We start from the raw sequence: 14516 nt of genomic DNA, 5'->3' as shown, positions 1-14516 counted from the left end.
TGTGTAGAAAAAACAGTGAATTGACTAGTCTTCCATAAAAACAAAAGGAAGTAGTATTACTTCATATACCATAAAATAGCCTAGTCATCTTTATCAATTTCATAGGATTTGTATAGCTATATTCCATTAGGTAAAAAAAATAATTTCCAACTTAAATAATATACTAATTGCTAAATGCTTGAATGTATATCAAAGAAAATAATGAAATACGGTATTTAAATATGACTTTGGAATTTGGGCATATTTTGAATTTTGTTCAAAATACTTTTTACCTGAATGTAGTTGCTGCCTACAATTAGTGTACATAGGTGCATTCTTTTGGAATAAGCTCAAATAATTGGTAGTTAATATGTAAATAATATTCAGCACATATTTAGCTATTGGGCATCCTTGACTATAGGAGGCAAGGGTAAAGAAATGGGTCTCGTTCTACACATCAGAGAAATATTGCCCTGGGTCCACTAAGCATGCACACTTCCAGCATGAAGTACTTAACAGAAATGCAATGATCCCAGCTGCTTGCTGTCACGTGGTAGTAAGAGCTTTTCATTTTATCCTTTTTGAGTTCTATGGTAGGCAAAATTATGACCTCCAAAGGTGTCCAAAACCTAATCCCCTGAACCTGTGCATATACCAAGTTCCATGGTAGAGGGAAATTAAGGTTACTCATCAGCTGACCCTAAAATAGGAAGATTAGATAGGTATCTGGGTGGCTCAGCATGTAAAGTGCCTGAATCTTGGTTTCAGTTAAGGTCATGATCTCAGGGTCATGGGATTGAGCCCTGCATTGAGGTCCATACTCAGCATGGAGTCTTCTTGTCCCTCTCCCTCTGCTCCTCCTTCTGCTCTCTCTTTCTTACAAATAAATAAATAAAATCTTTTTTAAAGAAAAATGTAGAGATTATATTGTATCACTTAAGTGGGCCCAATGTATGGGATCCCTGGGTTGCGCAGCGGTTTAGCGCCTGCCTTTGGCCCGGGGCGTGATCCTGGAGACCCAGGATCGAATCCCACGTCAGGCTCCCAGTGCATGGAGCCTGCTTCTCCCTCTGCCTATGTCTCTGCCTCTCTCTCTCTCTTTCTGTGTGACTATCATAAATAAATAAAAAATAAATAAAATAAAAAATAAGTGGGCCCAATGTAATCACAGCAGATTTTTTAAAAGTGGAAGTGAGAATATGAAAAGAGAGATACCAGTGTGATAAAGACCAATTTGACATTGTGACCTTTGAATATGGAGGAAAGAGACCTGTGCCAAGGGATGTAGGTGACTTTTAGAAATTAGAAAAGGCAAGGAAACAAGTTTTCCCCTAGAGCCTCCAGGAAAAAAACACAGCCATTGATCAACACCTTGATTTTAGTCCACATACATCCATTTTGGACTTCTGACCTCCAGAACTGTAAGACAATAAATTTGTAATGTTTTACACCTCTAAGTTTGTGGTTGTTAAGCAGCAATATAAAATTAATACAACCTCTTGTCACACTAAGGAGTAGATAGAAAACAAATACCTCCTTTCTCAAAATGAACAGTAGAATCTTGATTGAAGTCTTTTATTATCAGAACCATTCCAGCTCTTCAATGAAAAAAATATATGAACAATGTATAAATATTAATTAACAGAAAAGGAAAAATTGAGCACTTGCATATGTTCATATAATTTTTCATTAAATCGGTAGCATTTAAAATTAAAATTAAGTGTAAATACTTCTAAAAAGATAAAAACTTCAATCAGTGTATCATTCATTTTGGAAAGGAGTTATTTATTTATTTCCTAAGATACTGATTTATATACCTAGGAAATGCTACTTGAAAAATAAGACCCCACTCCCTCCATAAATTAGATCTGTATTTTTCTGACCACAGTAGAATATTTACAAATTAAATATGATGTTTTGACCTCAATCTTTTTCTCATTCAATTGAGCGAAAAAAAGCACATTGTGGTGATATTCAGTTTTTGCAAGAATCATACGGAGCTGTTTCACTGCAATGTATATGTATAATAACTTACTTAGGAGTTAAAATTACTACTGCAATGTATATGTATAATAACTTACTTAGGAGTCAAAATTACTACTAAAAATGTGAATCAAGAATACTTCACATGGTGTGTTCCTAGAAAACCATGGAATTGAAATTTCTTTTTTTTTTAAGATTTTATTTATTTATTCATGAGAGACAGAGATAGAGATAGAGAGAGAGAGAGAGAGAGAGAGAGAGAGAGACAGGCAGAGGAAGAAGCAGGCTCCATGCAGAGAGCCTGACGCAGGACTCGATCCCGGGTCTCCAGGATCACACCCTGGGCTGAAGGCGGCACTAAACCACTGAGTCACCCGGGCAGCCCAGGAATTGAAATTTCATGAATATATATAAATATTTAACATTGCACAAGCCCCTGAACCACATATTATGATCCCTGGATTTGAGGTCACCATTATTTTCCTATAATTTATAGATACTCAGACTTGGTCAGTTAATGAAATGTTTATTTTGTCCTTTGCTTGACATTGTCAACTCAATGGTAACAACATTCATGATAAACATACCTGTGTTGGCAGTTGGCAGTCTTTGGAGGGGAATTTGGACTTGTGGCAACAGTGGGCTTTATTGCCAATGAGGCCCTTATTCACTGGAAACTTCTATTTAATACAAATGGTCTTTATCAGAAAAGTGCTACTCATGACAAAAAAAGAAGTTTTGTGATTTTATATTCCTTTTTACTTGATTCTAAACACTAAACATATTTCTTAATTCTTCCACAAATACTTGTATAAATGTTTATAACATATAAAGTGTTAACTACAGAAGAATAAAAGGGTTATCATTAGATATAAAATCTGCATATTTTGATGCTGCTGAAATTGAGGGCTATATTTTGGCTTGCCTGTACCTCTCCAGGTGGCATAGCTAAGTTCCCATGTGAGGCTGCCCGAGGCATCCTGGCATTGTTACAAGCTGGTTTTTGTTACCCTTGACTGTCCTTTCTCAGATTGTTCTTTCTCCTCAGATCACCCTTCCTTCTCTTCAGAAGCAACTTTCCTTTGTCCTCTTGGCAGAGGATTGATCTCTACCAAGGTGTGACATAGAATAAAAACTGGTGATGAGAGTCAGGAGATGTGGCACTAGCTTTGGGTTCTGTAACTCTGTGGGTACCACTCTGCCACTCTGAGTCTCAATCTCCCTGACTGTATATTGAAAACAATGGGTTCAATAATCTTTATAGCCCATTCAGAATCTTTAAGCTATAATTCTTTGAGCTATGGAATACCCATCCAGGCTCACCACCTTTGGGGCTTATGGCCCTAAAGGGATGGCCAAAAGTAAAGGCTATGTCACTGCTATTTTAGACATGTTTATATTTCAGTTGATGCTTCCTAAGGAATGAAATATCTTCAAAACTTCAAAAGAATGATTGAATCACTAATGAAAGAATTCTGGAACAGTATGAGATTTTGGATTTTCCTCTGAAGTCACCATTTGAGAAATAAGAATAGTCCTGCATATTGCCAATGGCCATGACACAACTTGGAAAACAAGGCAATTTCACTATTGAACAATCTGAATTCTCATTCAAAGAATGAATGTGGATAAGGATGGCTGAGTCCATATTTAAAAGCAATTTTGCAGGCAGCTAAGATGTTATATGCAGCTTTTGTTCTTCTGGACAACTAATGTACATCCTCATACAAATAAACCTAGTTCCCAAGTAATTCCATTTTTCCATTCTGTCCACTAGACAATGGAGGAGATTTTTCTATATGTCTGTTAGCAAGTGTTATGGAAAATCCTACCTACCCCTATAAAGGTGGTAGGATTTTTAGTTGTCAAGAAGTGCTGTGCATCAAAGCCCTTTGTTGATTCATCTGAGCCCTTCTATTTTTCCACCAAAACCATCACAGTAAACAAAGCAATTACACTAAGCCAAGTTATGCTAGTGGCACAAACACCTCTTTTAACAACTGAACTGGGTTCTGGGGACCAACCACTCCTTTAATTACACCTCAGAAATGCACATAATGAGAAAAGAGCCAGTCACGCTGCCTGAGCCTCTAATGTGGATTGGCTCTGGTCCAAGTCCTTTGCGTCTCTCTTCTTTCATCTGTCCCTAGAGTGGTGCTGTTATATGAGATTACCCTGTTTCTGCTTTCTTTCTTATCCCCTTTCATGTCTTCAGATAAATTTCTCACTCCAGCCCCCACTGTTCTCAGCCAATAATATTTTCCAAGTTGAAACACTTTCCCTTTCAATATACGGTCTGTTCAACAGTTGAAGCACTCAGGCTCCATGTCTATACCATTCATTTATCCATCATTAATTTAATCAGTCATTCAATGTATTGATCTATAATGTTTTTATTATTGGAAACAGGGAGCCTCACAGATCACTGGGTCTGTGAGAGAGAAATCCAATATGAGAATACATTATGATAGAATATGTACAATTTCCCGGGACATCAGAGGAAAGAATGGCTGTTATTCTTCAAAGAGTTGACAAAAACTTTGTTAAAAAGCCAAACAATATACTGCCTTCAGTTATTTATGATACAAATTCCAAGGAAACAAGACCTTATCTTAAAGGTCATTGTATCTTCTCAATAGTACCTTGTAGACAATGGATACATTGTGGGTGCTCAATAAAGACACACATTTTAACTATGCATCACGGCACCATGGCAGAGACACAGGCTGGGTTTTGTTGCCCTTAGCCTTCCTCCAGGTTGTTCTTCAACCTCTTTTCCTTTCACAAACACCTTTCCCTTGTCTCCTTGGCAAAGCCAATCCTTATCAACATATGGCATAGAGGGGTGAACTGGTGAGTTCTAATTACTTAGGTCAGATAAGTAGACAACTTAGTCAAGGCTAGAGTTCATACATGTGATTCCTGTCTTGGTCTCTTATTTTGACTCTCATACATGTCCAGAGGTCCTGTTTCTGACACTCACTGGTCATTTTGTAAATGGATCTATTTGTTTTAAAAAGATTCCAGATGCCTCATCTTCAAGTATGGAGGAAATCTACCTCTTCAGTCTTATAAGTGAATGATTCCTAATCTTTACATCTTTGGGCATTTATTTTTTATATAAAAATATTTGTTGAACAATTGCTACTTTGTTAAGAGCTGTGGGCAATACCGAGCTGAATGGTATACCCACCTTGGTTGGAAACAACTCTTCCTTCTATTTCCCTCGTTTCAAGGGTTAGCCTATCCTGTTTACTTCTGTTAATACTGCTAATCCAATTTTAGTAGAGTAAGTATGCTAAGGTGTGTCTCTTTTATGACACACTATCCATTCACTGAATACAAGCCCGATACCAGGCTTAACTCTGAATGGATTTTACATTTCAGAAAATAGATCCAGTGAAGTTAAACAATGCAACTAAGATCCCAAGGATATTAATGGTGAATTTTCCTTATTGGCTCCAGATGCAGAGAACAATGGATAACAGGCCTACTCAGGACAGTGTTAGAGAATGTAAATCCACTCTCCACTCTGGCTCATTACTCACCTCCAGACTGTATTTAAAGAAAGGTTATGAATTCATGAGAAATTGTGAGAAATTGGTAAATAATATCAATTTACAGAAAGAGTTTCTGGAGTACTGAATCATTCTCTCCTTAACTCTCAGTCAGGACTTTCTTTCCTGATTCAGTTCAAATCTGTGCTTACTAGAGTCTGGGGTGGCTATACTTCTAAGAACTCCTATATGAGGCTGACATGGGGGAACAGAGTTTTGAGACCAGACTACATTGGGAAAGACCTACACATCCAGTGTTAGACCCAATAAGGATGTATGCATTTTCCCATTGACCTAGTGGATTCATGAAAAGAGATTGTCTTGAGAATTGAAAGGGACTCTTCCCAAGAAGACTCTGTACAATAAGAGAGCCCCAACAGAAAGCACTTCAGAGAACATAGGGTTTGAAAGGAAGCTATCAACTGCCAGTCAGAGACCTGGACACCTCCAGTGGTAGAAAATATCAGAAGAATCCACAAAAGTGCTTCATGAGAAAAACAACAAATATCTAGGCATCTGAAACACAGGGCAGTTTGACACCAGATTTAACAGCACCAGACATATAAAACTGTAAATAAGATTGTATATTAGACTGCATAAGACTATTCAACAGCAAGGGGGGAAAAGTCTATTTTTTATACCTAATAGTGGCTAGAAAACTAGGAGGAAAACTAGGAGCTGGGAAGCTCCATAGTTTGTTTCAAGGCATAACAGTGAGAAAGAATGTTGCTATCTGCTTGTTTCTTAATGAGTTTAACTTGTTCATAACTGGTGACATGAGCTATTGGTAGAAGCCAAATTTCCTGACCCAAAGTCCACTGTTATCTTTATGTTCCTAAAAAAAATTAGGAATACCAATTTGCTCTATAAATAGTAGATAGTAAAGACTTTAGAAATATAATATTCCAGTGCCAAACCTTGTTTTGGCCCTCATTCAGGAGAAAGGAAGGAAGGAAAGAGAGAAAGAGAGAAGGAAGGAAGGAAGAAAGGAAGGAAGGAAAAAAAGGGAGTAAGGAAGGAAGAAAGGAAGAAAGGAAGGAAGGAAAAAAGAAGGAGGGAAGAGGGAAGAAAGATAAGGGAGGGAGGGAGGAAAGAAATATCAATTTTCAAAAGATACCATTGAGACAATTAGGGAATATGGACTGGGTATTTTATATTAGGTAATAACTAATACGGTTGTTAGCTGTAATAACGACAAGGTGGTTATGTCTAAAATGTCCTTCGATGTGAATTAAGCACACTGACATATACATGGCAAAAGTATAAGATGTCTAGTGTCATATTGTGATTTTAATAAGAAATTTTTATTTGTTCTTCATCCTATTTCTGGCACAAAAACCTAAAACCCTTGGGATTTCATAAATAATGAGAGCTATACAGAAGTCTTTGTTATGTTAATGAGGTGGACATTTGGAAAGCACCTAAGGATGGAGGCTGATTGTCAGAGGGACCAACAATGTGATTAGAGGATTGCAACTTCCAGTTTCACCCACTACCTCCAGGGAGGGGAAAGGGCCTCAGGGTTGGATCAACTGACAACAGGGCAAAGATTTAATCAACCATGCCAATATAATGAAGCCTCCATGAAAACGCAAAAGAACAGGGATCAGAAAGCTTCTAACTTGGTGACGTGTAGAGAGTCAGAGAGATGACACATTTGAAAAGGGAATGGAAACTCTGTCCTTTCTTCATACCTTGCCTTATGCAACTCCTTCATCTGGCTGTTTTTGAGTTACAACGTTTTATATTAAACCAGTGATCTAGTAAGTAAATAATCTCCTGAGTTTTGTGAGCTACTCTAACTAGATAGTGTCAGAAATGAGTTGAAAAAAAAAAAAAAAAAAAAGAGAAATGAGTTGAATGTAGGACACCAGCTGGTGTCCAGAGAATTGCTTGGATGTGTGTTGAAACTGCCCCCTGCCACATACTAGAATTGAGTCCAGAACCCTACTACCTGCTATCTGCTTTAAAATACTCCAGAGGGGGTTAAAAAGTAGTAGAAATAGATGAAACAAATTGGAAAAATACAGATAATTATTGAAGGTAGATCAGGGGTACATAGGGGTACATTGTTCTATTCACTTTACTTTTAAGGGTGATTAAATTTTTCATAAGAAGTTGAAAATGAATAAGAGAAATTCACAGGTCCATATGTTTTTATTTGTTTTAACTATTCCTCCTCTACATAAGCATATGTAACTTTTGACTTACATGGATTAAGGCAGCTTCCCTCCAAGATAACTTCTGCATAAACACAAATATGCTATATGTAATTCATTGTATTATAACTCCTTACTTTTTAAGAAGGTAGATTGGAATCTAAAACTACTAACTCTATTCCAAAGCTGTTCTTTGCACTGAGAAAATCAGAGTTCTCCAATGAAAATAATTGGAAATTTAATATCCTAAGCATCTCTTTATATAATACTTAAGGCTCAATTTACCAAGGTTCTGGGTACCACATTTTTGCATCCACATTTTAGATACCACATCTTTAATGAGGGCATCAGAATTTTGTGACAGAGGAGACTGTAAAGAACAAAGGCCCTTGGGAAACTGTCTTTACAGGAAATTGAAAGCTAGGACTTGATCATTTTTGAGACACATTTATATAGGAGATAGCTATATCCTATCAGGCTGCAATAATTCAAACTACTGATTAAAAATATACTACCATATTTGTTGCCAATTTTAACATACAGGCCTTTCACATTCTAATGCCTCTGATCCTGAAATAAGTCCTGCCTAAATTAATTATCATCCATGCTGCAGTTGTGACATAGTTGAATGTGCCTATACATGCACAAAACAGAACACTTTGCAGAATGGAATCCAGTGGCTTGGAATAAAGTTATGGAAACAGTGGAGCTTTCTTTCTTTTTCTCTCTTATTCTCTTTTGTTTTTAAACAAAAGCTGCAAGAATTTTTAAATAATTCTTGATGTAAAAACAAAACTATATATATTAAAAAAAGGACATCAGTGACTCTAAACAGAAAAGTATTTGGAAAAATTAGACTCTCAAAGATATTTGGGGCTACCTTGCCTAATGTTTTCATGTACATTTTACTTTTTTCATGTGTATATATGTTACACTTCATAAAAAATTGCTTAAATACTTCCAAAAATCTTTCTTCCAATAAGTATAAAATTTCTAAGTGATGAGAAAGAATTGTATCATCATAAATTAATTGGTAGCATATTTTTCTTTCTTAGTGATAAAATAATGTCATATCTTAAATCAATGAAATGCAATATCTGAAATGAAGCAAAGCTTATGAAGATATGACACATTTATGTAGGTTACATAATAAATAATTAAGGGGAATTATAGATGATCAAAACATGTCCTCAATGCTAAGAGCATTCTTTAGAGAAATCGTCATGATTTTATATCATCATTCCCTAAAACTAGAGACAAAATAATAACGTTTGTAGCCCATGGGGCTGGCAAATGAGGGCACTTCTGAATGTTTATATAAACTCACTCTAAATATCCTCTTTCCTACTCTGAAAATTGAGAGATTGCATAAATCCAGGTTATTATCAGAATCACAATCAGTTTAGACAGGGAGACAAATTTCAGACCATTATGATGAAAAACTAACAAATGGAACTGTCCAACATAAAAGCTGGCGTTGCTGCCATCTTGAAATGAATGACTTCAGTTATCACTTTCAATGCTTTGGGAATGGTCCCACTACAGGGAAAGAGGATGGACTAGAATGAAGACCTACTGAGCCTCTTTCAGTTTTAGAATTATATGTTTCTAAATAAAATCCTGTGAACCTGCTCTTAAATATTGGCTGATATATACTTTAATTAGATACTCACTCTTAGTCATTAGCCCCATCAAAGGAAAGAATAGTGCAAAGTTCCAATATCCATGAAATAATATTTGATCAAAAAGCCATAAAAATTATGCCTAAGTTCAGTTCATAAGTTTTATGTTGTATTAATTTTGACATAAAATTAAAGAAAAATTAATTAACCCTGCCATCCAAACACCATTCCTAGAAAAATAAATAAGCCAGCTTCCCTCAGAGACTCCTATTGGTTAATGTACTACTGTATTTCGAATTCATATATTTATTTTTTTAAGATTTTATTTATTTATTCATGAGAGAGAGAGAGAGGCAGAATCACTGGCAGAGGAGGGAGAAGCAGGCTCCATGCTGGGAGCCTAACGTGGGACTCGATCCCGGGACTCCAGGATCATGCCCTGGGCCAAAAGCAGGTGCTGAACTGCTGAGCCACCCAGGGATCTCCTGAATTCATATATTTATTACTGTTTCTTCACTGTCCTGAAGTGTCAATGGTTCTTATGGTAACTTTTTGATAATAACTTTTTAAATATTAAAATGAGTGAGAACCTTATATTTTCTTTGCTGAATATTTCTTATTCTTGCCCTTTCATTCATATTTTTGATAGATTATCATTCATACAGAAGGAAAATGGATGCTGATCTTCCTAAAATATTTTTTGACGTGATGGCTATTATAACAAGTCTGTATAACCAATACTACTGTAAGGATAAAATTAGGAGGTCTGTTACAAAATAAAAAAGACTATTAGAAAAATGGAAGTAAGAAGAAGAAAGGAAGAGGAAAAAGAATGTATGCTTTTCCTTTATTTTCGTGGAATTGCCTAAGTAGTGACAAAATGTGAGAATGTTGTAGCTTTAGCTATGAATCCTCCAAATTATCATTGGCTGTATGAACTCAAGGGATAACAGACAATTTTCTGTCATGTCCAAAAATTAGCTTTGTTTTTGCATCTGAAGCTATCTTTGAAGACTCATATAATATATAAAGAGTAAAGCATTAACAAGACAATTATAAGAGTATTTGAACTATTTATTAAGTACCAATTTATCGGGATCCCTGGGTGGCGCAGCGGTTTGGCGCCTGCCTTTGGCCCAGGGTGCAATCTTGGAGACCCGGGATCGAATCCCACGTCGGGCTCCCGGTGCATGGAGCCTGCTTCTCCCTCTGCCTGTGTCTCTGCCTCTCTCTCTCTTTCTCTGTGACTATCATAAAAAAATAAAAATTTTTAAAAAAAGCACCAATTTATCTCCCTATTCATGCTAAACATGACATTTATTGTTAAACAAAATTTTCTCTAATTTTATAAATATTTATCTTAATAACATTGAAGTAGTAAATACAAAACTTTTAAAAGGCTATTTAATTATTATGCTGGAAAATGGATGACATGAAAAATTTGAGCAAAAGATTCAAAATAATCCTAGTACTCTCTGGTGCATAACAAATGAAAAAGATATCCACCACCACCACCACCACCCCCCCCCAGATAAAGTGTCCACCTACATGTACCTAAAGATCTACTGTAGGGAGCTAATTGGTGGCCCATATTGGCCTAAGAGGGCATATTATGGTTACATCAATGCACAGCGGGATGTCCCAGTAGAACTAAATATAAGACAGCTTTGATTTCTTTGCTCAGGACCATCTAACCTAATTTTAGATAGCCTGGATCTTTATCTGAGCAACTTTGTGGAAAGCATGATCTGATTCTATTGTCCTGGAAAGCAGAGCAAAATATGATCAACTGACCTTTAAATAATTGCATTTTGAAATAATAAAAAGGAGGAAAGGATTATGCACACTCACACAAATATACACCTCTGTCTCCACTCTTTCTCAGAGAATTAAGTTTAAAATGCTATAATACTAGAAAGACATTTCTTTAAAAATATAATCAATGCCATTAAAATCAGTCTATTATGAAAACAAGCAACTCCTTAAAAGTGTGGAATATTCCCAGTGATGCCCCTATCACCACATATATTCAGCCATTATAAAACCCCAAAGGATTTCTACTTGTTTTACTAACTATACGGATTCTTAAATGTATTTTGTTTCAAATTCACTTTTCTCGATTTCAACATTATTCATCTTTTCTGTGATCAATGTGGAAGTGAAGAAAACAAACACAACACTGAGCATTTCAGACAAGGCAATTAAACATGTGGTTTCTCTAGGCACATGTTACAGCATCAGCATTTGCAGCCATGGATGAGTCAGGCTAAACTAAAGTTTTCAATGGAGCTGATACTTTATTTTGCACATATGCTACCAGGATTACATCATCATGGTTAAATTCATAATCTACTAATATTTTGTTAAGAACTCCAAAGTTCAAGCATTTTTATTCAAACCATAAAAATCCAGGGAATGCCAGACTCTACCCTGACATCATATGCACTTAGAAGTTCCTGTTACATTTTTTCTTCTTACTGTATTAAAGTAATATTGACATCAAATGTGGATCTGTAAGAACTCAACGTCATGGCTTCCTACTATGTGAAATCTTCTATACAAATGAAGGGGTGCTCTGTTTATTATTCATTATCTCAAGAGTGGCTGTATGAATATTATAAAAATCAAACATTACCCATAAATATCAATCAAATCAAGAGAGAGCACAAAATGTAACAATATAAAATAAAAAAACACAAATATTCCTTAGGGTACCACGGAATGTGCTAGCAATTTGACAGATACAAAGAAAGTAAATGTCACAATCCTATCACAATATATCCGGTTGACATTATTACTGTAATAACATTTGATATATAAGCAGATATTTAATCTATTTTGTTCGCCTATTATCCCCACTATGGCGCTTGGCTTATAGTAAGCACTCAATAAATATTTACTGAATAAACTGAATGTGTTATTTGATCTTTACAAGAAGCCTTTAGTACTATTGTTACCATCTTTCTTTTTATTGCTCTTATTTTACCATTTACTGTTATTGTTAGTATTCTACGAATGAGAAATCAGAATGTGAGAGACTATCATGGAATGTCCAACTTATAGTCCATTCTAACTCCAAACCACCAGTGCTCTTTTTGATAAAAACCAGATCTCCTATGAAACACTATGTGAAAAGGGTCAATAAATAATCACTATAAGCTGGGCTGATAACCAAAGTTTCATGAAGGACACAGATATGAGTTAAAAATCAGAGTACAGTCAGGATTAAAACAAGCAGAGAGAGATAATATTGAAAGTAAAAAGAGGTAGCATGAGAAAAGGGGGCAATACGGCACAATTAACATTCAGGGCCAATTAATGGGCAGATCTGGCTCTTAGGCAGTGTGGGCTCCATGAATAGGCTTCCCTGGGGTTGGCATGTTCAGTACTCAGAGCAATGTGGGGAAATGCAGCAGTCAGAGGTCAGTAATAAGTTAGAATGCCAGAAATACTGGAAGTCTGGAAGCTTTTGGAACCACAAATTAGAAATAAACCAGAGGTAAAGGGTACCAGATAAATCATAATTTAAGAGAAATTGCAATGTTGGAGGGCTCAGTAGGGGTTCTTTTACCCCGTAAGTACCAATAGTCCAGGAGATATGTAAGGCTACAAAAATCTAGGGGTAAATTACCCGAGGACCAGATGAATTGAGTCCAGTAATTTAGTAGGAACATATTTCAAAAAGTCCTGCAGAGATATCAAACAAAGGTAGCAGAGTAGGGAGGATGTAAATTAAGAGTACATTCAAGTCACATGGAAAACAAGTTAGAAGCTGTGTATAAACTGGAGCCAATAACCTTGAATGCCATTGAGAACTGAGGAGTCTAAGACAGTCGTGGAGCACCCTTGTCTGTGTCACATATGCTTAACCTCTTCTGTGGCATTATGCGTGCTTCAAATGGCAGCATTTGCTGTAGTTTGCCCCATGACAAAGGACTGCAGCACAGCAATGAACCTGATACTATAAAACCATTTTCTGACCTGGATGTACCTTGACCTGCAAATTTGTATGGGTGAAAAATGTTGCAAGAGGCAAAGGAAAATATAATTGTGGGTAAAGGAAACTCTGGTAACAGATGTGTTCTGATAAGTTCAGGAACGCAGGCAGGCACTAAGAGACATAACTAGAAAAGTAGATTGAAGACAGACTGCCAAAGCCTTGAATGTTTGATGAAAGTGTTTGGATATTTTGTTCTAGGAAATAGGAGGCAAGAGTTTTGGGGTTGGGAAGTACTCTGACAAAAGCAATGTGATCTACAAAAACAAAGATAAAAACAAAGGATACCAATTAGGAAGCCACTGTAATAATTTAGAAGTGTGGTAAGTTATATATGAATTATATCCTTGACGATAGGAATACAGAGTTTTGAAATATTGTAGTATGAGTAATGATAGTAGATTGAAGAACCAATAAAAGAAATTCCTTATAATGAAAAAATGAGACTTTATTTTAGACAAAAGTTGAAAAATAGACACAAACGCACATGTGTGCCTTGAACATGCACATACGTACACACACAATCACACTTTATGTACATTGGAAAGGATATTGCTTTAAATCATAGTAAGTATATCAACATTATCACTTATGGTAGATGAAAGTCTCAAACTTGTGATACTGGGTGATAGGTATAAAACTCCATTATTTATGCCACATGCATTTTTATATATATAGCAGATGTTTCTTTTTATTAAGCAAAAGTACAGCTTTTTGACAAGGCAAAATCTTACACAATAATGCTGAATATGTAAAATAATATACTGTATCAGAGAACACATCAAAATAATATTAGATTTTAAATATTCTTTTGAAAATACATACTTCAGCTAACACAACAAATATTTAACCCATACTGACAATACTGAGCCATCATTTACTGGACAGTTTTTTAAGGGATAGAGTGTATTTTCTCTTACCCACCCACATTGCTCAAGCCTGTATATGTCCAGAAAAAGGTCTCAGGAAGACAGCAGCATTCAATGCAAAGCTACCTGGCCCAGATAGGACTCAAACCTTTCTTTCTGACATCACTATTGCAATGTCTACTCAACTGAACCCTAAATAAACCAGCTTGTTTCCATAAATTTGAGGTTATTAAGATGTTCTTTTTTTTCTATCTTGGCAGAGTGAGAAATACTAATTTAGTAAAGCTTGGCAAATTTTTTAGCTTAGGAAATATCACCAGAGTTGATATTTTTCACACCAAATACTAATT

At 35.9% G+C, this 14516-nt stretch overlaps 1 protein-coding gene and 1 long non-coding RNA gene across 13 annotated transcripts in view; both read right to left on the bottom strand.

Annotated features, from left to right (window-relative positions):
- Positions 1-14516, bottom strand: part of MAGI2 (membrane associated guanylate kinase, WW and PDZ domain containing 2) — a 1329894-nt gene that overhangs the window by 1284304 nt on the left and 31074 nt on the right. The gene's annotated exons all lie outside the window — the stretch shown is intronic.
- Positions 10357-14516, bottom strand: part of LOC140613024 (uncharacterized) — a 33796-nt gene continuing 29636 nt past the window's right edge. The window contains exon 2 of the long non-coding RNA XR_012014145.1: positions 10357-10547. This is a non-coding gene — a long non-coding RNA (uncharacterized lncRNA). The remainder of the gene's footprint in view (positions 10548-14516) is intronic.

Source organism: Canis lupus, chromosome 21, assembly GCF_048164855.1.
Source record: "Canis lupus baileyi chromosome 21, mCanLup2.hap1, whole genome shotgun sequence".
Lineage (NCBI taxonomy): Eukaryota > Metazoa > Chordata > Mammalia > Carnivora > Canidae > Canis > Canis lupus.
This window is presented reverse-complemented; position numbering and strand designations above follow the sequence as displayed.